Below are 24,821 nucleotides of genomic sequence, written 5' to 3' on the forward strand. Positions count from 1 at the left end.
AGAAAATTATTTTGTATTTAGAGTAGTTTTTTCCACAGACCATTTTGTGTGTGTCTGGCTGGAACCAGATTTAATAGCTTGGACTCTGTTATTTGCAGCTATATTTTGTTTACCAAGTTAACTGGCTAAGCCAGCAGTGTGCTCACGAACTACCCATTACATTTTCCCACCCCTCTTAGTGCTGGAAAAAATCAGGAGATTGCATTCTGCACAGAAGTTGAAGGCAATGACCTTTAAAACAAAAAATAAACTAATGAATTTGAAGTCATGCTTGGTGATCTGAGGGGGAAAACAGCCAGCTAGGCCATACACATCTGCAATGAAAGGAAAAATTTAACCAGTGATATGGGTTGGAAAACAAAGGAACAAAAACTAGAATTTGTCATGTACATTTTTGCTTTGTCTTCCATTTGAATTTTTTGTTCAAGGTGGGGTTCAGTTCTTCAGTTCTCCTTGATTATTTTTAAAGCAATTTTAATGTTAAATTCTCTTTGGCTACAAAATGTGGTTCCACTGACTTCAAAAAAAGTTGTAGTTTTGTGATCTTAATGTTGTAAATAGGTACCTATCAGCCCCATCTATAATATATATATATATATATAGTCTTTATAAAAGGTTGCCCAACACTTCCAGTTATAAAGACCTTGATTCAGTTGCTCGTGACTTTATCAAACTTTAACTATATTCAAGCTGAAATTTTCCATGTGATGTATCTGTGTCAGGTGGATTTTTTTTTAAACAGTTTTGGCCATTTTCAAGAACAAGAATAAGGCAAAAACATTGTTTTGTCCATGTTTAAAAAAAGTATTGAAATCTTTTATTTGAAGCATGGATTTGAAATTTGGCAGTGGCCTAGACTTTGTGGCTACGTCTAAACTGCATCCCTCTGTCGTCAGAGGGATGAAAATCAAGCACGTTGAAATTGCTAATGAAGCAAAGATTTAAATATTCCATGCTTCATTGGCATAAACATGGCCACCGCCTTTTTTCGAAACAGAGCTTTTTTGGGGGAAAAAAGGTAGTCTAGACCCGGATCTGTCGAAAATAAACCCTTTTTCGATAGATCCTGTATTCCTCAAAAATGAGGTTTACAGGACCTGTTGAAAAAGGGTTTATTTTTGACAGATCCATGTCTAGACTGCCATTTTTTTTCAAAAAAGCTCCGTTTCGGAAAAAATCAGTGGCCATGTTTATGCTAATGAAGCACGGGATATTTAAATCCCTGCTTCATTAGCAATTTTGACATGCCTTATCTGCATCTTGCTGTCAACAGAGAGGTGTAATCTAGACATAGCCTGTGTGAGAGATACACCTTTTTCCACCCATGTGAAAGTCTGCACAAATTTGGCCACGTTATAAGCCTTTGAAAAACTGCTACTTGTACATTCAATAGAGATTCAGTTTAGCAGCTGTCTCAAAGATTCTGTCCACATTGAGCATGCTCTAGTTTGGTGCTCCATGAGGGTGAGCAATACTTTTCTTGCATTTACATCCCAGGATTGCTGTAGGCCATGGTCCACAAGCTTTTTACCTCTTATCTCTTCCCCCCTCGCCGCCCCCCTCCCCGCTTACTCCTGTCCATACCCCACCATCTGGGGCATGGATAGCAATAAGAGGGCTGAGGCTGGAGCCACAGCATTGTGGTGGAGGTGGAATCTTGTCCAGTGTTCAAGGCCAGCAGCCGGGGCCCTGGGAACAGTGCCAGGAGCAGAGCTAGGTGCTGCTGTCTCCCTTTCCACTGTGTGGACAGGCCTGGGATCCAGCTGTGACCCTCAAATATTTCTGTATGCTGGGCCCAGTCACCTGAAGTGAGAATAGAAAGCCTTTCTCCTGTATGCTCCTCAGTGATTCCCTTCTGAGCCCTGGCAGCATGGTGGAGGAGCCTGCCTGATTCTAGTAAAGAAGGGGAAACAGTCTGACCTATGACAGAGGTGGGTTGATTTAATTGAAACAAGGAGCTGGAGAGGGGAAGAGGTGGAAAGGAAATAGAAACTGGGAGTTTAGTTTGGTAGAGGATGGGAGAAAGAGATAGTCTTAGACTGGGAGTTGGAGTGGGGAATACTGGGTTTGGCTGGGTTTGGGTTAGAGATAAGCCAGCTTTAAAAACATCTGTTACTCTTCTCTCATAAGTAGCAGGCACTAAAATCTCTGTGCTAGCCAGTGATAAAAATAAAAATGCAGTTACTTTTAAGCTAGAATTGTAAAACACAAAATATTGTTCATTTCAAAATGCATCTCAATTCATCTCCTTATGAGAGAAGAGTAACAGATGTTTTTAAAGCTGGCTTATCTCTAACCCAAATTACATTTACAGTCTTGTCTGGAACTTTGAGGAAACAAGATAATGTGTATTTTAGTTTTACAGTCTCTTCACTTAGCCTAAACATAAATCACTCGAGAGACACTCAATAAATTGCAGTAATAAAGCTTTAAACATGGGCAGAGAGTGAGAGAAAGAACACATGTAGCAAGTGCCACAGAGTAGAGCATGCAGCAAGGGGAGAAGTTAGTCAACCTGGCCCTTACTATGTTGATCAGGTGATGCTGCAGCTGGTTGTAATGTTTATATATTTATTTTAGAGGTTTGTGTCTGTCATGAGTCTGTTTGTTCAAGAATCCCTCCTAAATGGTAAGAGCTAGGACCACCACATTTGGTATGCAAAGAGGGATGTGATACTGAGAGTGATGGGTGGGAGCAGTGAGCATGAAGGGGAGAGCTATATGGTAGAGCAGTGTTCCCTCTAAGCTATGTGGCAGCACAGTTTCACAGGTGATTAGTCAGCCCCGCCCAGTCAGAGGGTCTGTGCAGGGAGCTGAGTGAGGGGGCAGGCTGATTAAGCTGTGCTGCTTAGAGGGAACACTGCTGCAGAAGGCTGTTGGTCAGCTGTACCACTAAGAGAATAGCCAGCTGGGGATGTCCTTCTTCCCCACTCTCCCCCCCCCCTCAGGTAAGTCTGCTAGTAGTTACTATTTGTATTGTATTTACATCTGAAGGACCCAATAAGGACCCTTTGTTACAACAGTTCCTGCCCCTGTTTTCATATTGTCTTAATCTAGATTGCAGTAGGTGTTTCTAGCAGACAGTGGAAGACTTAAGGGAGGGAAAATGGGAACACAGGCGTACAGTGACCATTTCAATACAGTGGGAATGATAATACCACTTTTCCAATGGGTGTTGTGAAGATAAATTAGTTAGTTTTCAAACAATGTTTTGAGCATATCAGTATTTCCCTTTTTTATAGCCTGTCATCTTATAAGAGGCACCTTATCCTCTTCCCTGGGGGGAGAAGGATATGTTTAGTGTCATGTATTGAATTGGTTGTTGCTCCTTTGTCTCTGAAAAAGGGATAGAGAATATCTTATTGCTTCTATGTAAAACCATGGTATGCTCACATCTTGAATACTGCATAAAGATGTGGTCACGTCTTCTAAAAAAAGACATATTGGCAGTGGAAAAGGTTCAGAAGAGGGCAACAAAAATTATTATGAGTTTGGAACAGTTCCCATATGAAGAGATATTAAAAGTACTGGGGCTTTCCAGCTTAGATAAGAGAAGATTAAGGGGAGATATGATAGAGGTCTATAAAATCATGACTGGTATGGAAAAAAGCAAATAAGGAAAAGTTATTTACTTGTTCCCAAAACATAACAACTAGGGGTCACCAAATGCAACTAATAGGAAGTAGGTTTTAAACAAACAAAAGGAAGTTTTTCTTCACGCAGCACACAGTCAACCTGTGGAACTCCTTGCCAGAGGATGTTGTGAAGACCAGGTCTTTAACAGAGTTTTAAAAAAAACCTAGATACATTCATGGAATTTAGTTCCATCAATGGCTATTAGCCAGAATGGGTAGGAATGGTGACCCTAGCCTCTGTTTTTCAGGAGCTGGAAATGGATGATGAGAGCGATCATTTGATGATTCCCTGTTCTGTTCACTCCTTCTGGGGCATCTGGCATTGGCCACTGTCAGAAGACAGGATATTGGGCTAGATGGAGTTTTAGTCTGATTTAGTATGGCCATTCTTATGTTCTTATGTAAATTGGGACTGTGGGGCTGGCACAGGAACATAAGGATCAACAAGGTTTAATGATAGCTTAAAGTCTCGTTTACACTCTCTCATGGTCCCAAAACTCTGGACAAAAAGCTATATGAAAGTAAGGAAACAAATTAAATAAGAGCACTATGAGAAAAAAAGAAGAATTTGTGTCACGTTAATAAACTTCTCCTGATATATGAAAGTCTTTTGTTCATAAAATAAGAAAAATAAAGTATTAATTGTATTACTTATTAATTACTTTTGAGTGGAAGCTGGACTGTGTTTAAGAGATGGAATGAATTTCAATATTAAATAAATAAAATAGCATCACAAATCATTTGACTAAAAACTATTAAAAATGCCATTGCAATGGATTTGGACCTGTAAAGTAAGGTTATGATGAGACTCCAAATACTAAACTACAGCAGCAAGAACAACATCTAATTTCCATCAAGCACATGCATCTGCAGAAAATCCACTGGGAATGCAGTCATTTGAGTTGCCACCTATTCGACACAATTGTGGGATGACTGTTATAAAAAGGAGCAAGCCCTGAGAAAATCCATAAAAACACAGGCAACTAAAGAACAAATCTTTAGGCTCACCATGCTAGTAGAGTAAAACCGTGTTATAGTAGTTTACTCTTGCTTCTTCCCCACAAGTCTTGAGTTCTGTTTTTGGAAAAATTTCCAGAAAGCACCTTCATGCTTGTTTCCATGCTGCAGTTGCTGCACGAGAGGCACTACCCTTAAAATAACTGAAAACCCACTACATTATTCTCCCTTAAATCCCTCCTTAAAACATTCCTCTGTGATAATTTCTAAAAATAACTCAACAGCTAGTATGCTGGTGCTACTGCTTATCACATTGATCATTATCATATTGTTTCCTTGTGTTCTCCTTATTTGTCTGTTGTACCCACCTGTTTTTTTTCTATCTAGATTTTAGCTCCTAGGCAATTTGGGAAAGGAAACTGTCTGTTTAGTAAACGTTTGTATGGTGCCCAGAACATTTGAGATCTTCAGATGAAAGGAACTGTACAGTTACAAAGTATTATTGTTATCAAATGCAAAAGAATAAAATCATCCTCAAACTTGGTTAAGGAGATGAATTAGGTTTTTCTGCATCTTCAAGGTCTCCATTTACAAATTCAATAAGGGATTTTTAAAAACAGTTCAGGCAGACCAGCAAGTTTAAAAAAAAAAAAATCTCAAATTATCATCAAAAAGACATTGAAAGAATAGTTTCCCTATTAGGGAAGTAAATTAGGCTTTCATTATCAGACTGAAAAAAATTTCTCTTTCCACTTGATAAACTTCCTACTAAAAGATGCAGCAAAGGCCATACAAATTTGATGATAAACACTGGATTTATGTATGCAGGAAGTTATTCCGTGTTCATATTATTTAGCATGCTCTAAAATTATCCAGAGCATTGCCAGAAGTTAACACATCTGGTTTTGAAATAAAATGGACAGACTGAATAACTTTTTAAATATCTTTTGTCTTTGAAGAAGAAACTAGTTTTGATATTTGAATTTTATCTATGGTCAAATTAATAATTTCAGGAGTTGAGAATTTGAAAATCTGCCTCCTTAATGACGGTCTTGAACTCGTGAAAATGCAAACCAGTTGGGGTGACCAGAAAACAAGGGTGAAAAATCAGGATCGGGAGCAACAGGCACCTCTACTAATCTAATCAAAGGGGCATTTAACTGTTCCCTGGTTTCTACTGAATGAAAGGAAAGCAGCACACTCTTTAGCATAACACTTCTCACACCTCTCTAAACTGATTTAACTCCAAACTCCTCTTTCTCTTTCAGTTATCTCTCCTTCCCCTCAAGCCTCTCTCCCATTCCTCTCACATTGTCTGAGGACAACAAAGGCTTCATCTCCACAGTGATTTCTTCAGTTTAGAAGCCACACAGACTCCTCACTCCCCTCAGACTTGCATACAGGACAAATTGTAAGCCAAGTAATATGAGATCATTCCAACATAGTATCATTATTTCAATATGATCCCTCTATTCTTAGAAATCCACTGATATATTTATTTAATGCATGAACAACGAGTGCCAACAGTAAACTAATAGGTGCTTATAGAAAGCTACTGCTTTGGAACAGATAGAGTACTGAGTTATAGTATAATATATTGTGTCAAGGTGCTATACATAGTAACAAGCCCACATTCTACAAATACATAAGAAGAAAAAGGGCAAGGTAGGTCTATTGCTTAATGTGGGAGCAGGAACAAGAACAGAAAATATGGAAATAGCAGAAATGCTAATGACTTTTTAAAGTTTTCACCAAAAAATTAAAATTAAAGTTAAAAATTACTTGGACGAGTTTGATGCCATCAAATTGACAGGGCTTGATGGAATATATCCTAGAGCTGAAGGAGCTGACTGAGGAGCTATCTGAGTCATTAGCAATTACCTTGAAAATGAGGGAAGTGAAAAATTATTCTCTTTAACTGCTGAAGGTAGATCAAGAAGCAAGGGGCTTAAATTGCAGCAAGGGTGGTTTTGGTTAGACATTAGGAAAAGCTTCCCCACTGTCCTGTTGGCAAAGCACTGCAATGAATTGTCCAGGGAGGTTGTGGAATTGCCATCAGTGGAGATTTTTAAAAGCAGGTTAGACGAACACCTGTCAGGGATGATGTAGATCAGTAATGTGGCATCTGTGGCTCATGGGCTGCATGTGCACTAGGTAGTAGCATTTCTTTCCCACACCTGCTCACTAAATATAATAACTGACAAGGCAATTGGAAGCCAATAGTTTCCTTCGTTTCTGGCATATTTTATTTGTGTATTAGAGAGATCTAGCCTGCTTCACTGACTTTTTTTTTAATTAATTGCCTTGTCAGTCATTGTGGCTGGGATATTACACAGACAAGATGATTGAAGTTGGCCTCACCCACTTTGTCTCTTTAAAGTAGGGTAGGCAGATGCTGGATATTTTGTAGTTTAAGTGGATTGTGTGTGAGCAGCAAGAAGTATGCTTCAGTGCTTTGGCCAATAAAGTTATAGTCAGAAATTTCTTTTGATATGTTAGTACTGGTTCCAGACTCTCTTGTATACGTACTTCACAGTGGTAGTGTGCATAATTTTGAATGTTTCTTTCCCTGGCTCTGTAAATCATTAACAGGTCAATATCTGTCTTCAGTAGTCAATTTATGTTTTAAATAAACAATGTTTACATGTAGCTAGGGCTCAAAGATAAGGGGTATTATAGTCAAGCACACAGCTAGATAAAGACTCAAATTCAGGAATAGTTCTTCAATAGCTGCATGAATTTAAGTAATAGAAAAATGACAGAGGGCCCCAAAGTGGTTCATGCTCTCCCTTATAGGGTGTGAATGACATTTCAGGGGGAGGAATGGCTGGGGCCTGAGCCAGGCCCCGTGGGGGGAGACAGAAGTATCACCAAGCTCAATTCATGGCCCTGCCCCCTGCTGGTGGCTCTGGCTGCCACCCAGGAATACAACACATGTAAGATACTAGTACATAGCCAATATTCATAACTTTAGATACAAAGATGATACATGGATTTAACCAGAATTATCATATTTGATAGACTGTAACTTTTCCATTGACACCATGATACATGTTGTACAAGCTTTGTTACAGTTATATAACAGCAGTCCTGCCAATGACAGACATGACCATATTCAATCATACAGCATCAAGTTCCTTAGAATATGCTAACCACCTATGCAAAGTTGTTCAACCTTGTATTTAGCCATGAAAGGCTGAGCTGTAGTTAATATTAGACATACATCCAGATTTATTTCAGTTCTTAATACATAAGAATCTGACAAATGAGCTAAGTAAATACTGATTTTATATAATGCATAGGAAAAATTGTAGTATAGTAAATATTTATTCCAAAACAATGAGGCTAGTTGGTGATTTCTTGTGCATGGAAGAAGCAGTGTTGCCTGGTGTTTACCACACAGGTTTAGGAGTGGTAAGGCCTACGTTCTGCTCCCAACATTTCTTCCCTCTCATTGTGAGATTTTGATTAAGTCGCTTGACAATCCTGTGCCTCTGTGTAAAATTTGGATAACAATACGTACCTTGTGAAATCTTCAAATAAGAATTGCTATCTACGTACAACATATTATTTCATGCACAGGAATGTATGGCTAGTCTCTGTGTTTAACTGAATGCCAATGATCAGTAAAGAACAGGTAATATATAGAGATGGTAGTTGTTGTACTGTTTTGTTAAAAGCTGCATTAAGTTTATGACTTGCCTCAGTCTCACTAGGGTTAGGTTTGGGGCTTCCTCTTGTTCATCTAACAAGACTATGCCAAAATGTAAATGCCTGTCTTTGTTCCTTTATTTCTGTTTTATGTGCATAGAAATAAGAAGATGGATATTTTTTATCTGTAAACTCAGTAGTTGAGGGCTATGGTGCAGCTCTATTACATTATCACATTAGAAATGCCCAGAACCAATTTCAGAGCTGCATCCAAATGCAAAGTACAGAGATACCTCATTGCAGGAGGAATACCAGCTACTTTGAGTTAGGGCTTTAAATCAGACTCCTGTTTCACTGCCACGTGTAGACGCGGGCAGTTACTCCGGGCTAGTGAATTTCTAAAATGGCGACCGGCTGGGAACATGCAAATCAAGCGCGGGATATTTAAATCCCGGGCTTGATTTGCAACTTCGGTATGCTTCATTTGCCTTCCTACTTCGAAGTAGGGGACAAGTGTAGACATACTTGAAGATGTTAAGTTCTGTCTGCAAGAAAAACTTTTCGGTCAAAATGAAACTTTCTTGGCTAAAAGCAAAGTTATTTTTCCATACAAAATAATTTCATAGGCCACTTATATTCTATGATCTCATATATTATACCATTTTCAGGGGGGAAATCGGCATTTTGGTCTCCACATAGCAAATCCATGACCATCAACTGGACAGATATCAGGAGAATTTTCTTTATAAAGCTGAGAGTTGTGTCGGGGAAATCTCGCTCCCCTGGGGTACAGAGCTGGAGGCTGGAGGTCAAAGCAGTGAGGCAGGAGAGAAACCTAGAAGGAAAACTTTATTATGCATGCATGCAGGCTGACCGCTACCAGAGTTAGCAGCCAGCCCTGAGAGACAGTTTCAGGGATTCTTTATACAGTATGTTCAGACAGTTTAGTTGTTGATTGTTTTTCTTTAGCATATCAAAGTCTCAGCAGAAGTACTTTGAGATGTTTCTGTTCACACCAGGAGTGCTAGAAGTAAGTTTTACAGAACAAAGGCACAAAGAGAGAGTTTACATGACAAATTGTGACAGCCTAGGAGTCTTCATGAACTTGAGATAGGAGGCATTGTAAGGGTCTTGATTAGAGTTAATTTGATTTCTCTCTGTTACAGGGAGAGAGGCTTGGAAAACTTTTAACCCATACAGCAGTTTTCTTTTAGAGTTTTTATTTCCTGCACAGTCCGTCCTCCCCACCCCCCCGTTAGACACAATTGGCGTTATTTGATTTTTCTCCCACAGTTGCAAGGTGAAAATTTTGAGATGAGAAGGAGAGCAGAACCTCAATCCCAGTGTTTTCTGTAACCGCTTCAGAGTCACTCCCTTAGCAAGTAGCCCAGCATTCTGTGTCCCCAGGTGAGATGTAGCAGCTTGAGTCTCAGGATGTCAGAGACCAAGAACACTGATTAACGGGCCGAATTAATCCCTGGAGTAACTTCATCCACTTCAGTAGCATTAAACCTGGATGAATTTGGCATAAAGATATAGGAGGAAGGTCATGCTGGTACATGGTTCAGTCAGCGGTTCTCCAGCACCCCCTGATGTTTAGCTACATATTAGTGCTGCTTTAAAAAAAAAAAAAAAAAATCCTAGCAATAGGAATTGTGCATCTCTTGTCTCAAAGCATGAGCCACTCACATAAAAGTGGTGGTGATAGAAAGAGATGTGTGTAGTAGCACCAGAAAAGAGGAAATGCTGAATAAAAGTAGGGATCCAATGCCCAGGAGAGAACCTATTTACAAATGTCTCATTTGAACAATTTCTTCCATGTTTTAGACATGGATAGGTTTTGTTATAGCAGCATTCTTTTTTTGTGCCAACTGTGTGTGAGTGTGTGAGAGAGAGACCACAGTTTTGTTTGGTGGGAGGCACATGCATAGCCTGCTATGGAAAAGATTAAAATATTGTGCCATTTTCCCACTATCCTCATAGCAAAGTAATCAGCTGACATCTGTTTTCAATTTGAGTGTTTGAAATAAAATTTGAAAGGCAAAGGAGACATCTTGAAATTAACTATTAAAAACTATAAAATTGTGGATTTGGGGCTCCTGTTAGCAAAACAAGCTACAATGAATCATACTTTTTTTTTTTTAATCCATGATACTTGAAATACACATCATGCTAGATAGACACAAATCTTTCACTGCCAAGACAATCTAGGGATCATAGCAGCAATTGAAGTATCTCATTATTGGCCCAGCCTCCTGGGAGTAGAGCAATAAACAGGATTGTTTGTGCTCTGTGCCAAGCTCACTATGGTACTACTTGCCCACTGAGACAAGCTGCCTTATTTACAGCACAATACTTTATCTACAGGTATACACATCAACACCGTTTGAGAAGACATCAGAGCAAAGAGCTCTTAACAATGTTAAGTATACATGTCAAAATGTGACAGGATTATTGTGTCTCGGATCTATTACTAAATGTTTTGTAATTAGTCAATTTCTTTCAGCATCACAAATGGCAGTTCTGTGGAAATTAATAATATTTGATATTGAACTGAATTGTTACAAACTACAGTTTAAACTGGAAAAGGAATCCAAATCACCTTGCTTCAAGTTCAAAGTGCCATACCAGAATCAATGATAGTTTGATAGAGCTTTGCTTTTAAGAATGATCAATATAAAAATGCAGAGTTTATCTGCAGATTTTATCAAGCTGCTATTTCTATGGCATATTTTGAGTTCAATACACAATACAATTTTAAAAACATCAAATGAACTAAGGACCACTATATTTTACCCTCATTCTGAGAGCTCCTATTGACCTTTGAGTTTGTCTGCACTTTCTCAGGCTAGGCCTGCAATCCAAACTACAGCAGCATGAGTGACAGATATACTGATCTAACCCCCAGTCTAGAAAGCACTATGAACAGGTCTGAGAAAATTGAAGCAAGATACACAATCCACATAGCTGGAGTTAAGTAACTGAAATCGATGTCCTTTGCACTGATTTTTCTGGGGCAGCCCCACAGCAGGAGGTTGATAGGAAAAATACTTCCATTGACTTCTTACTCCTCATGGGTAAGGGGGTGCCAACGGGGATACCTGGGTCTTTACTAGACCTGCTGAATTGAACCCAAGAGGATTGATTGCCAGAGGATTGAACCCCAAAGGACTAATTGGAGAGGTGGCCTCAGTCAATGGAGAAGTGCCAGTCAACATAGCTACTGTCTCTCATTCAGGTGGATTAACTACACTTGTCAATGTAGTAGTGTCTTCACTGAAGCTCCTATGATGGCACAGCTATGTTGCTGCAGTGTTTTAAGTGTAGATCTGCCCTTACAGTATTATGCTAGTTCCACTCAGACCTGGCAAGGATGGAGCTGCCCTAGAGTCTGGAAGCCAACTAGGATTTCTGTGACCTTGGAAAAGTTGCTTAACTTCTGTGCCTAATTTTGCCAATTTGCAGTGGGACTCCAAATCATCATTTGAAACACCATAGGAAAGTTGTGAAATAAAGCTCATTGTGATCTTTAAATGAAAGGTGCCATATAAGTATATAATATTAGTGTTATTTGTATTATTCCAAAACGTAAGGAATGACTTTCCAAAGTTCAATAAAGCAGGGGGTTTATTCAGCCTGTCCTCTGCCTTGATTCCCCGGGGAGAGCAACTAAGGATACAGCTAGACTGTGTGTGTGGGGGGGGGGGGCGCTAAGGATATCAGAGGTATCCCGAAAAAACTTTCACCACCAACTCAGCTGCATCCAGGGAACACGTTTGCTCTTCTGTTTGTTTTTGTTTTTTGCGGAAGAGGAAATGTGCTGTTTTGGAATCTCCTGTATTCCTCGTTCCACAGAAGGGGGCTTTCGAAAGAGAGGGTTTTTCCAAAATTTGGCCCAGTCTAGACGGGCCAAATTTTGGAAAAGCCTCTTTCGACAAAAGTATTGGAGCACATTTTGCGTATCTTTTTCAGATAGATCCTCGCAGTCTAGTTGTACCCTAAGTGAAAAAACTCATCAATATGAATAACCATCAATTACATTAAACCATTTCTATGCCGGATGTAAATTGTTCAGTTTTAATGGAATTATGAATCCAAGAGGATTATACACTCTCTATTTAAATGGAAAAACTAGAAAAAGTGATGTCTGAGAATATTTATCTTCTTATAAAACCTCCTGGAATACAATATGTGTCTTTATGTCTAAAGTAAGAGTGCTTTTTTCAAGTCACTTTGAATAAAGAGTTTATTTGAAAATGATGTGACAAAAGGTGCTCCAAATTGAATCACAAGAATAATACTGGCACTGATTTGGATCTGACCTCAGTATAAATTAGGAATGATTTAACGTAAGACAAAATAGAGTGATAGACATAGGCCTGACCAAATTTGATTTTCTTATAATTTTCACTGATAATTTATTTTAATTAAGTATTTTTTATCTATTTTAATTTCTTGGTAGTATAAAATTATGGGGTTTAAGGGTTTTTTATTTTTATTGATTTTAAATTTTCACTTTTTTAACAAGCCTAATTCAAAAGTCTAATCTGAGAAATTTCTTCCCTAAAATCCCACACTTAAGAGGTTAGTTCTTTTTTGAAATATAAATAAATATTTCTTGGATGTTTTGTTACTGGAATGCATAATTAGCTTCTAAAGTCCACATACAATTACAAATTGTGGAAGCTTTCCAAATTTCAGCTTATGTCTTTACTGTAGTAAAAAACATGATCTGCCAAGTCGGTCTTCGGAGAGGTGTGACATTTGTCTTAAAATAAATGACAGTGTCTTTCTATAGACATTGAAGTTACTACAAGTAAATACATGTATTGCCACACTGGACATGACAGGCAATGACTGGGTTTCACTGCTTTGGCATTCGAGTGCTGTTACTTGTCAACCCAAGACACTTAATGTGCCACAAATTCCATGATGTCCTGGAACGCATACATTTTGACTACTTGATCAATGCTTATGTGTAAAAGATGAGTGATACATGGACTGTGCATCAGATGCAGATACATTTCTTTCAAGCCCTTTATTAAACATTGTATGTACATCAAGGAGAGTCTGTTAATTGAGGCATAGTTTTTCCACATTTGGCTGTGTTCTCACAACACATCATGAATTGAAATGACCTCCATGTTACACAGAACAGATGATTCCAATACAATAGTATTTATTAATGTATTTTTGTCACTGTAGAACACTGCAAAAACTTTCATTGTTGGCTGTCTGGAAAGTCCTGGGGTTTCAACAGTTACTAAAGAGAATTTCTCACCTCTCCAGAGATCTTTAATTGCAGGTTGGGGGAGAGCAAAACATTTTTCATCCAGTTGACAATGTTCTGGGCCAGTGCATGCTGCTGTCCCATACTTTAAAAGCTCAAACTACAGAAAGCATACATAGGACTCATCAAAGAGTGTACCATATTGCATAGCACCCTTCTTTCTTTTGTATCATTCTTCCCAACAAGGCTCCTATTGAAGCTTTGGTTACCTTGGCTTGATACTGTTCAAATGTTAAGCAACACAATTTGCCTTCCTGGAGACTTGCATTTTTATAAACTTGGTGATGCAAACTATCCTCATCGCCCTTTCCAGTCTTTCTCTCTGCTTTCAATTTGAGGTCTGGGTATTCATTGCAATATTCCTCCAAGGCTTTTTTTGACAACCAATTACTGTCATAAATGACGAATTTGGCCTCTGACTGTATTAGTACACTTGGGCCTCTGCCACAAATGTAATAGCATCCATGCTCTTCCTAAACTTTAGAGTCAAGCAGATCTGTAGCTCCAGCACTTCTTGGCAGCTGCCATAGTTATTAAGCCCACTGCTCTGGGGAAGTGTTCCTGGTCCAGTCATGGTCAACGTCAGTAGGAAAGGTCCTAGTGCTGTCATGTCCACAGTAGCTACAACCAGTGAATGGGAAAACAGGGCCATGAGAACAAAGGCTGCAGGACTCAACCTCCAAGGCTATGGGGCTAGAATACTGGGTTTCTGCAGGTGCAACGAGCAGGGGAGGCTGCAGTAGCGAACTACTATCAGTGTATATTTTGTCAGGGTATGTCTGCATTACAAAGTTAGTTCGAACTAACGGACGTTAGTTCGAACTAACTTTAATAGGCGCTACACTAGCGCTCCGCTAGTTTGAATTTGAATCGAACTAGCGGAGCGCTTAGTTCGAACTAGGTAAACCTCATTTTACGAGGATTAAGCCTAGTTAGAACTAGCTAGTTCGAATTAAGGGGTGTGTAGCCCCTTAATTCGAACTAGTGGGAGGCTAGCCCTCCCCAGGTTTCCCTGGTGGCCACTCTGGCCAACACCAGGGAAACTCTATGCCCCCCTCCCGGCCCCGGACCCCTTAAAGGGGCACGGGCTGGCTACGGTGCCCGTGCCAGGTGCAAGCCTGCCAGCACCCAGCCAGCAGACCCTGCACCTGGCACAGCACAGAGCCACCCACCCGATGTCCCCCAGCCCACCCCCTCTTCCCGGGACCAGGCTGGTGGCTCCCGGGAGCTTGCCCTGGACCGCAAGAGGCGGGCACCTTCCTGGGCTAGTGCGGACATCGTGGACCTTGTCCATGATCTCCGCACTAGGCACAGGAAAGTGGCCGGCTAGGGCAGGAGAGCTGCCAGCCTGGCCACCCAGGAGCAGGTGTCCATGAAAATCAAGGGGGTCCACTGAGACCCCTAACCCTGAGCCTACAATGGCCATCCTGGGTCAGACCAAAGGTCCATCTAGCCCAGTAGCCTGTCTGCTGACAGCAGCCAACCCTAGGGACCCTGGAGGGGATGGACTGAAGACAGTGACCAAGCCATTTGTCTCGTGCCATCCCTCTCCAGCCTTCCACAAACTTTGGGCAGGGACACCATTCCTACCCCCTGGCTAAGACCACTCCATGGACCCAACCTCCATGACTTGATCTCACTTCCCTTTAAACTCTGTTCTAGTTGTAGCCTTCACAGCCTCCTGCAGCAAGGAGTTCCGCAGGTTAACTATTTGCTTTGTGAAGAAGAACAACTTTCTCTTACTAGTTTGAAGCCTGCTACCCATTCCTTTCCTTTGGTGTCCTCTAGTCCTTCTTTATGGGAACTCAGGAAGAACTTTTCTGAATGCACTGTCTCCACCCAACCCCTGCTTTTAGAGACCTCTATCCTGTCCCCCCTCCCTCTCCTCTTTTCTAAGCTGAACAGTCCCAGTCTTTCTTCATCTGGGACCTGTTCCCAACCCCTGATCATGTTAGTTGCCCTCCCTTCTCCCAGCCTCTCTCTTCCCATCTCCCACCTCCTTTTCCCAGTCTCCCCCCAGTTTTGTTCAATAAAGACAGAGTCAATGTTGGAAGAAACGTTATCTTTATTTTGTACATCAATAAGAAGGGGGGCTAGGGAAGGGTAAGTGGAAGGAGGTGAGGGAGGAATGGGGTACAAGCCCCCGATGGGGAGGACTGGGCTGGCTCTGCGGGCTTCTGGGGGTGGAAGCTCTCCTACAGCCCCCCAATTACCCCCTCTCCCCAGATGGCAGCCTGCGGCAAGTGCAGCCGGGCTGATGGCCGAGTGGTGTGATGTGCCCAATGTGGGTACTCCGGGCACTCCAAGCCAGAACTTCTTTGCAAGCGGGGCACCCCTTAGAACTGTGTGTCCGGGGTGGGGGTCGGGACCCTTTAAGCGCAGCCCTCGGCTAGCCTGAGACAGCATCTCCATGCTCTAAGTCCTCCTCTTATGCCCTGCCGGCACTGCTTCCGGCCATCCTTAAGCCCTTTTCAGAGTCCACTCAATGTGGACTTGCTAGTTCGAATTAGCAAAACGCTAATTCGAACTAGTTTTTAGTTCTAGACGCGTTAGTTCGAATTAGCTTAGTTCGAACGAACTAAGTTAGTTCGAACTAGCGCTGTAGTGTAGACGTACCCTCATGTATTTCTTACATACATGCAGCAGGTGAAACTGAGGTTTGCAGACAACAAATTATTTAAATAGACCTGTTCCAAGCCTACTATATATACCTGGCTACATGAATGTTAGACAAGAAGATTTGGCCCTTTGTGCCTGATGCAGCCATTTTAATCTAGCAACATACCCAGGAAAATATGTGGTATTGTAGATTTCAAGATCATCTATTTCAAGATTAATGCTTTTCTTCATCCTGATTTTATAAATGGGCTTCCAGGGGACAAAAGCAGTTACATTTTGGTCCCTTAAATACATTTGTCACCCGCCTGACTGATAGATTACTGCCAATTATATGATGTGGCAGTTCTCTCTAAACAGTTTGTAAGTCTTTTAGGATTGCTAATGGTGGTAAATGGGCCTAAGTAGAGGCTATTAAATGAGGCTCCAACTTTTCACCATAAGCAGCTCTAATACTTCTGAGAGCAGCACCACCTTTATGTAAGATTATGCGAATGTAGTAGCTACTGGACTAAATGTTTCATTTGAATAAGAACAGGCTCTTATGTTGCAAAAAATATGTCTAAGAAAATTACGAAAAAACATTAAATTCATACAAGGTAACTTCTGTAAGTTCATGCTCCAGAAATCTGGTCTGTTCATTAATGGTGACCAGATACTGAACACAATGACTATGAACAACAAAGGTAGAGGAATGGAAGCCAAAATAGGGAAAGAATAGATTTAAAGAATAGCTAAATAAGTTAGGTGTACTTAAGTTGGCAGGGTCTAATGAAATTCATCTTAGGGTATAGAAGGAACTAGCTGAAGCATTCTCATAACTGTTAGCGATTATCTTTAAGAACACCTGGAGAATGGGTGAGGCATCAGAAGACTGGAGGAAGACAAACATACCTGCCTTTACAAAGGGGTACAAAGAGGACCCAGGGAATTATAGGCCCATCAGTTCAACTTTGATGCCAGGAAAGATATTGGAACAAACTATTAAAGAGTTTGTAAGCATCTAGAGGATAATATAATTAGTAATAACCAGAAGGCATTTGTCAAGAACAAATCATGCCAAACTAACCTAATCTCCTTCCACCAGGTTACTTGTCTAGTGAATGTGCCATATCTTGGATTCTTAGGAAGGGTGTTGACAGAGTCCTATGTGATATTTTCATATGCAAACTTGGGAAATGTGGTCTGTATTAAATTATAAAAGAGATGCACAGTGGGCTGTAAAAACATTCTAAAAGAGTAGTAGTCATCAATGGTTTGCTCTTGGACTAGGAGGACATACTTAATGGAGTCCTGCAGGCTCATTCCTAAGTTCAGTGCTAGTCAATATTTTCAGTAATGATTTGGATAATGGAGTGGATAATATGCTTATAAAATGCAGACAACACCAAGCTAGGACAGCAAGTATTCTGGATGACAAGATTACATCCAAAATGACCTTCACAAATTAGAAATGTGTTGATTTCAACCAGATATTAAATTAAAGACAAGTGCATAGTACTTCACTTAGGAAGAAAGAATCAAATGCACAGCAACACGGGAAATAACTGGCTTGTTGGTAATATTGCTGAAAAGAATCTGGAGATTATATTGAATCACAAATTGAATATGAATCCACAATGTGGTGAGGCTGTGATAATGGCTAATACCATTTGGGGATGTACTAATGGAAAAGTCATATGTAAAACATGGGAGGTAATTTATCTCACTCTGCACAGCATTGGTGGGGCTTCAGATGAAGTAATGTCCAATTCTAGGTGCCATTCTTGGGAATGATGGAGACAAATTGGAGAGAATCCAGAAGAGAGCAACAAAAAAAATATATACAAGATTTAGAAAATCTGACCTATAATGAAAGGTTAAGAATACCTGGGCATGTTTTATTTTACAAAAAGAAATAACAACCTTCAAATATGCTAAGGCTATTATAAATTGAGAACAATTGTTCTCCATGTTGACTGAAGGTTGGGCAAGAAGTAAGGGGCTTAATTTGCAATAAGGGAGATTTAGGTTAAATCTCAGGAATATTTTTCTAACTAAAAAGGTAGTTAGGTTCTGGAATAGGTTTCATTTTTAAGAACAAGTTGGACAAACACCTCTCAGGGATGATTTAGGTTTACTTAGTACTGCCAGTACTAACATGACTTCTCAAGATCCTTTTCAGTCCTACATTTCTGTTATTCTGTATTTTAGTGTTTAAAAGGCAAAATCCTCTGTAGAAGCTCAGGGCCTAATGTATTTTACTTCAGTCTAGCACAGGGGTCTGCAACCTGTCTCTAGAGCCAAATATGGCTCTTTTGTCATTCCCAAAATACACAACTTTTTACATTTAAAATGAAAAGTTAATTCATAATTTTAAAAATGCATAATTACACATGTTAAGATTCTTTTTTTTGTCTTTTATCTTTAACTGTTCCTTTTTAACAACCATCCATCCTCTCCATTCATTTGGGGGTGTGCATATTCTCTTTTTATTTGATTGGTCGAGAGAGCTTTCCATCATCATACATGGAAATGAACTCTGTGGCCCCCTAATAGCGAAAATGGCAAAGAGAAAGAGAGATGAGTACTGAAATTTTCAAAAAGGGTGGACAGACTTTTATGTATTTGTGGATAGGTCTGGATCTCCACATGGTCTCATTTGTAGCGCAAAACTGTCCTCAAACAAAAAAAATTGAATTTAGAATGGCATTTCATGACAGAACATGAAGCATTTACCACAAAATACCCTGAGAGTGGCATGTGGAAAAAGAGGAACTGCAGCGAAAAATGAACATTTTAGCTTGCTGGCATGGTCAAAAAAAGGTGGGAGCTTAAACTTTGCACGTTTTGCTCGTTTATACAACATTATTTGAGAAGGGAAGCATTTGACTGATGAGGATCACATGAAGAGATGCATGCTAAAAATTAGTCATGAACTATTTGACAAGTTTAACAACAAGGACAACATCTTAGAGAAAATTCAAGACATGCCATTATCAGCAAAAACAGTTCATGACAGCACTGTGAAAATGGCCATCAAATCAACAAGGAACAAATGCAAAATTTGAGTATAACTACTTTGTGGCGGGCCCCTCCCGCCTGGGTCCCCGACCCCTTGTGATACAGTCTCTCCCTGGCCCTTTAAGCAGGGCTAAGGCCCCCTGGCCTGAGTCCACACAGTGTACAGCTGGCCCTTTAAGCAGGGCTAAGGCCCCCCGGCCTGAGTCCACAAAACAGTCTATATGTAAGGGGACTGTTACCCCGTACTAAAACTCTGTGGGAGTTTTTTGGTTTACCAGCTTCAGAAGGGGAAGGGTTCATGAGACTGACAGACCCCAGAGACAATGGAAAGCAGTCAACACTCCAGCTCAGCCTGACTGACAGGTTGTAAGTGGGGATTGTTCTGGCTCTGTCTCTGAACAAACAAGCTGTGTGCAGAAGAGGTCCTGCAAAGACAGAGAGCTGAGAGAGGAGTACAAGAAGAAGTCCTGCAGCGACAGAACCAGACACAGACAGGCCAAGCAGTGCAGACCCTGTGTTGAGCAGCAGACTGGCAGTGCTCAGAAAGCCAAAAGGAACAGAGAGGCAACACAAGGAGCTGGAACTGGCCAAGCAGCACAGCCTGCAGCTGGATGTGGTGAGCTACTGGGACCTGCAAAGTGTGGGGAAAGGCTCTGGACTGGGAGAGGGGTCTGGCCACTTAGAGACTGAGGCTGTGTGGTCACTGCCAGTGCAAGCGTGTCCAGCCTGCAGCCCCTAGCAGCACATCCAGGGCTTCTAAGGAAGAGACTGTGAACTGTCCTTACACTCTGCAGACTGCTGTTTTGATGTCCCTGTGCTACAGAGCAGGGCTGTGTGTTCTCATTTAACCATTCTCATTGTTTCTTATTCTATTCTCTTTAATCAGTTGATGTTTAATAAATTGTATTTGCTTTGAACCTTATGAAGTGATCACTGGGCCAAGAAGGCCTGCAGTGTAAAGAGAGCACCTCGGAGTGGGGACACCCTAACTCCTGCCCCTAGTGACTACAAGGTCAGGGATTAAGCCCCAGGAAACCTGGGCCCAGCCTTGTTGGGGTTTCAAGGGCTCTGCTACTCAGGAGAGTGGAGGGGGAGCCCTCAGGATCAGGGAGCCGTGGGGTAAAGGAAGTGGGAGCGGGGACTCAGATCCTTTTGCTGGTTCATTTCACCGGGGAGTATAGAAGCCAGGAAAGTTCCCCACAAGAGCGGGACCATTCCCCCGCTTACATATAGCTGGCCCTTTAAGCAAGGCCAAGTCCACAACGCAGTTTGTCGTTGTAGCGGGGGCACACCCCAGGTAGGGGGACCCAGGCCCCCCCTACTCCACCGGGTCCCAGCCCAGGGCCCCGTGAGCGACCAGGTACCGGGTCACTCTCTCGGCGAGGCCATCCAGCCGAAACGCGTCGAGGTTTCGGGCCGGGAGCAGCGGCTCCTGCTCCTGCCCTGGGCCACTTCCTACCTGGACCCCCGGGCTTCCTTCCCCTGGACTTGCCCAGCTGGCTGCAATCTCCAGGCCGGTGTCCCCTCGGCAGGCAGTCTCTGGGTTGCACCGATTCGCCTCCGCCTTCCTTCCGGCCTCTCCTGGAGTCCCTGGCAACCGCTGAGGGAGAGCTCCCTTCTCCAGTCCTTCTCCTTCGGCTGCCTTCCCTGACTGAGTCCTGGCCCAGGCTTTTATAGCCCTGCTGCAGCCCGGGCATGCTCGGTAGGGCTGTGGGGGAGGGGCCTCTGCAGCCAGGTAACCCTGGCTGGGCCCTGTAGGTTCAGTGCTGGGCTGCCTTGCCCCGTCACACACTTATATTTGTGTACTTGGGACAAGATAAACAACATATGTGACATTAATCAGTTGTGTATATTGGGACGATATACTTATGGACATGCTGAGCACGAAGAAATGACTGAGATATTACAAATGAAAAATTGAACAAGGGGTGAAGACGCTCTTAAAATTGTCATGAACTTTGTAAATGAGAGAGAAATGCAGTTGGATAATCTTGTGTTTGTGTGTACAGAAGGTGTACCTAAGATGGTCAGCAAATACAGGGGATTCCTTACTCTTGTCAGAACAGCTGAATTGCCTGCTTTTGAACTTTCATTGTACTGTGCATCGAGAGGCACTTTGTGTGCAATCTTGTGAAACCAAACTCAGAAATGTAATGGGAGTGGTTGTTCACATTGTCAATTGGCCTCTTGCCAAAGCCCTTTATCACTGTCAATTTCAGTCACTGCTTGAGGAAGTAGATTCTGAATTCCCCAATCTAATAATGCACAGCAATGTTCACTGGTTATTTATTGCGTGGCAAAGTTTTGTCTCGCTTTATGCCTGCATTAATGAGTTTAAGTCACTTTTGGATATGAAGGGTGTCAAACACCCAAACTTTCAGACTGACTGGTTGCTCAGATTTTATTATCTCATCTATATTATTAGTCATTTGAATTAGTTGAAGCTTAAGCTACAAGGGCAAGGAAAACTAGTCCTTACTCTGCAGCAGGCCAGTGCTGGATTTGAGTCAAAATTGACAGTCTTTATCAAAAATACTGAGACAAACAGATTGAACATTTTGAAAGATTACGAATGTTTTGTGATTCACGACAACGAGAGAATCCAAGTAACAATCTTGATTTGCAGCAGCTTGCCAGCGTTTTTTCTGAGCTCCTGATGGCATTCAAGTCTTGTTTGGTTGACTTTTGCAAACACAGTGCTCTAATCAGGTTATGATTCGTCCACATAAAGTATCTGTTGAAGAACAAGATTTGACAATCATTCCAGGCATCTCAATCTGTGATTTGGAAATGCAAAGAGGAGATTTGAGGGGGTTTGATATCCAGGTGGAAAAATTAGAATGCCTTTCTTGACAATGTGCAGAATTGACAAAACTGCAGAAATGGTCTGACATGAAGCAATTGGAGCACGATGATAATCTGATTCTGCAAACTTGTAAAAAATTTCCTGTCATATACAACACCATGCAGAATGTCAGCTTGACCTTGCTTTCAGTGTTTGGCTCCACCTACGTGTGCAAGCAGGCTTTCTCTCATTTGAATCACATCATAGGTAATTTGTGCTCAAGGCTGACGGAAGACAACCTGAATGCATGCATGAAGGTGAATTTGACCAATTATGATGTAAACTTCAAAGAAATGTGTGAAAAGATGCAGCAGCAGAAGTCCTATTTAAATAAAATCATTGAGTACAATGTGGTGTTTATGCTATTAATCATGTCAATTATCAATAATATTAAGTTGTATATTTTTAGTCATGTATAATAGGCATTCTTTGTTGATCACTTGTTCAGAATTTTGATGTAGTTTTGCTCTTTGGTTTGAAAAGATTGCTGACTCTTTGTCTAGCAGCTAGTCCCTTCTGCTACTTGTCCCCTGGTCAAAATCAGTGGAAATCATTTTATTGATTTTTAATGAACTAATATCACTGACATTTAGTCACACATTTTTTTAAATAGAAACTGACCAAATAGTCATAAAGGAAAAATACTAATGGCATAATTTCTCCAACTATTCACTATACACATGGCAATCTAAGCTTTACTAAAACTGCAAATATTTCCTTACCTTTTCTTTATCCATTTTTAACCCTTTTACTTAAAGGAGTAGGTATTCAAGATCAGATTTTGAGGCATTCAAACTTGATTAAAATTCTTGTATTGTTATTTAAGAGCCTGGGAAATATAGCATTTGCCTGAAGTTAGTAGGAACTGTGTCCATCTCATTGTGACATACAAAAAAAATGAGCCAAGTCAATATAAGATAGTATCAGCAATTTTGTCTTCCTCCCAAAGTTTATTAAAAAAACAGTTGTATAGAAATGAAAGTTATTGTTGGATGCTGTCAGTCTTGTTTATTGGAATATTATAAACTTTAAAATATGTAGTTATCAGACTTTAAAAGGTATGTGATAGTAACAAAAACAATAATAAACATGCCAACAAATGTGGTGCTGTTCAACTCTGAGTCAGTATACAATTATATAGCCCAGTTTACTTAGCTATGAAACTAACAGTTTGGGAAATAACCCAACAAATTCATCAATCCATGATAGAAATCACTCTTTTAAAAATGTCCTTGCACTGTTAATCCAGATTTTAATTTCAACATTAGTCTGCTCTCATCACACAAACAAAATCCAAATTTATATTCATCTAAAGATGAACCAAAAAGAATGTTTATTTTTCTCCTACTTATTTCTCTAACTCATTCCAACACAAACCCTTGAAGAAGGTAAAATGAAAAGAAGAGGGAATAATCAGTAGCAACAAAATCTCCTATATAAGCAAAGGATGAGTGTATTTTGTTACTGAATAGAAAAAGAATGAAAACAATTAGCTACAAAAGAGTTGTCAGGAAGATAGTGGGAAGATGATTGAAGCTGGTACAGATTAGACCTCCTTGGCCTGGCATCTTTGGGACCTGATTGATCCTGGAAAAAGAGAGTTTGCAGGCTCCTGGCCCAGGGAAGGTCAGGCCTTTGGGATCTCATGGGGGCCTGCCAGCCTCCTGGTTGGGCTCCCCTCCTGGCTGCTGACCCCCCTGCTGGCTCCAGCCACCAGGCTCTGCTGCTGACCCCGGACCGCTGGCAACCTCTGTCTTCAGGACTGTCTGGTTCCAGCAACATCTGTGGTCCTGCTGAAGGCCAGAGAGGTTCAACCTGTATATGATCGACAAAGCTGCAAAATAAAAATCAGAGCGCTATCATAAATCATTGTGCTGGATTCTCCTTTCATACCACCAGGATAAATTGCCAGTGAATTGACACAGACTGCAAAGAGGCAGTTGTGAAGCAGGTCAAAGTAAATGGAAGGAAGGGGATTCCACTTCCACCTTTCCAATTTCATGAAAGTTCAACACCACATGAAGAAAATAAATGGAAAAAAAATCCTTCCTTCAGAGTGAAGTTTCACAAGGCAATTAGTTGGGAAGCTGCCAAAATATTTTTATGCAATCAAAATAATTATTATAATATAGGCAGGACTGGTAGTACTAACCATTATTAAGGTTGCATAACACTTACCATCATAAAGACCTTGTTTTCTTTAGCTTATAACTTTTCTGATCTGTAATCATTCAGGCTGAAATTTTCCATGCTGAATACCTCAAGGTGATTTTTTTTTCTCTTAAATTTCAGCCAAAATAGTTTAGCTGTTTCTGACAATGAACTTGTGGGAAAATGCTTTGTCTGTTAAATTCTTCAGTGCTTTACTTTGAAAATTTCTAGCATCCCCATGGTTTGCAGCAGGGGTGGCCTTTGTGTCAAGGATGTACCTTCTTCCATTTGTGTGGAAAATGTAACTTTGAACAATTTTACTTATGCTCTGAAAGACTTGCTAGTGTTTAACCCTACACTCTTCAAAGAGTCCATCCACACTGACTATGCGAGTAGGTCTGATGTTGTGCTGTGCACAATCCCCAGCCAGCAATGGTCCCCAAACATTTTACATTGTTGCCCTTTTTATCCCATCTACACCCTACCCCAGATGAGTTTCAGAATCGGGGCCAGGAATGGGACCAAGGCTGAGGCCAGAGTTGGAATCAGGCCAGGACTCAGGGTCTCTAGCTGGAAGCAGAGCTGTGACCAGGAGCTGCAATCAGGAGTGGAGCTCTCTGGCTGCTCCTACTTTTGGGAGCCACGTGGAGATGCTGCACACTTGGAGTGGGGC

The 24,821-nt window shown here is 41.0% G+C and overlaps 1 protein-coding gene across 10 annotated transcripts in view; it reads left to right on the plus strand.

The window, feature by feature from the left end:
- The window catches only part of PRLR (prolactin receptor), a 258,625-nt gene that overhangs the window by 162,395 nt on the left and 71,409 nt on the right, over window positions 1-24,821 (plus strand). For 2 of the 10 annotated variants that reach the window (XM_089779427.1, XM_075932552.2), the window contains one exon: window positions 5,861-6,003. The exons of the other annotated variants lie outside the window; for them this stretch is intronic. The gene's annotated coding sequence lies outside the window, so the exon portion shown is untranslated. The remainder of the gene's footprint in view (window positions 1-5,860; window positions 6,004-24,821) is intronic. 10 annotated transcript variants of the gene reach the window in all.

The sequence above is a fragment of the Pelodiscus sinensis genome, chromosome 6 (assembly GCF_052426305.1).
Source record: "Pelodiscus sinensis isolate ZL-2025 chromosome 6, ASM5242630v1, whole genome shotgun sequence".
In the NCBI taxonomy this organism is placed as follows: domain Eukaryota; kingdom Metazoa; phylum Chordata; order Testudines; family Trionychidae; genus Pelodiscus; species Pelodiscus sinensis.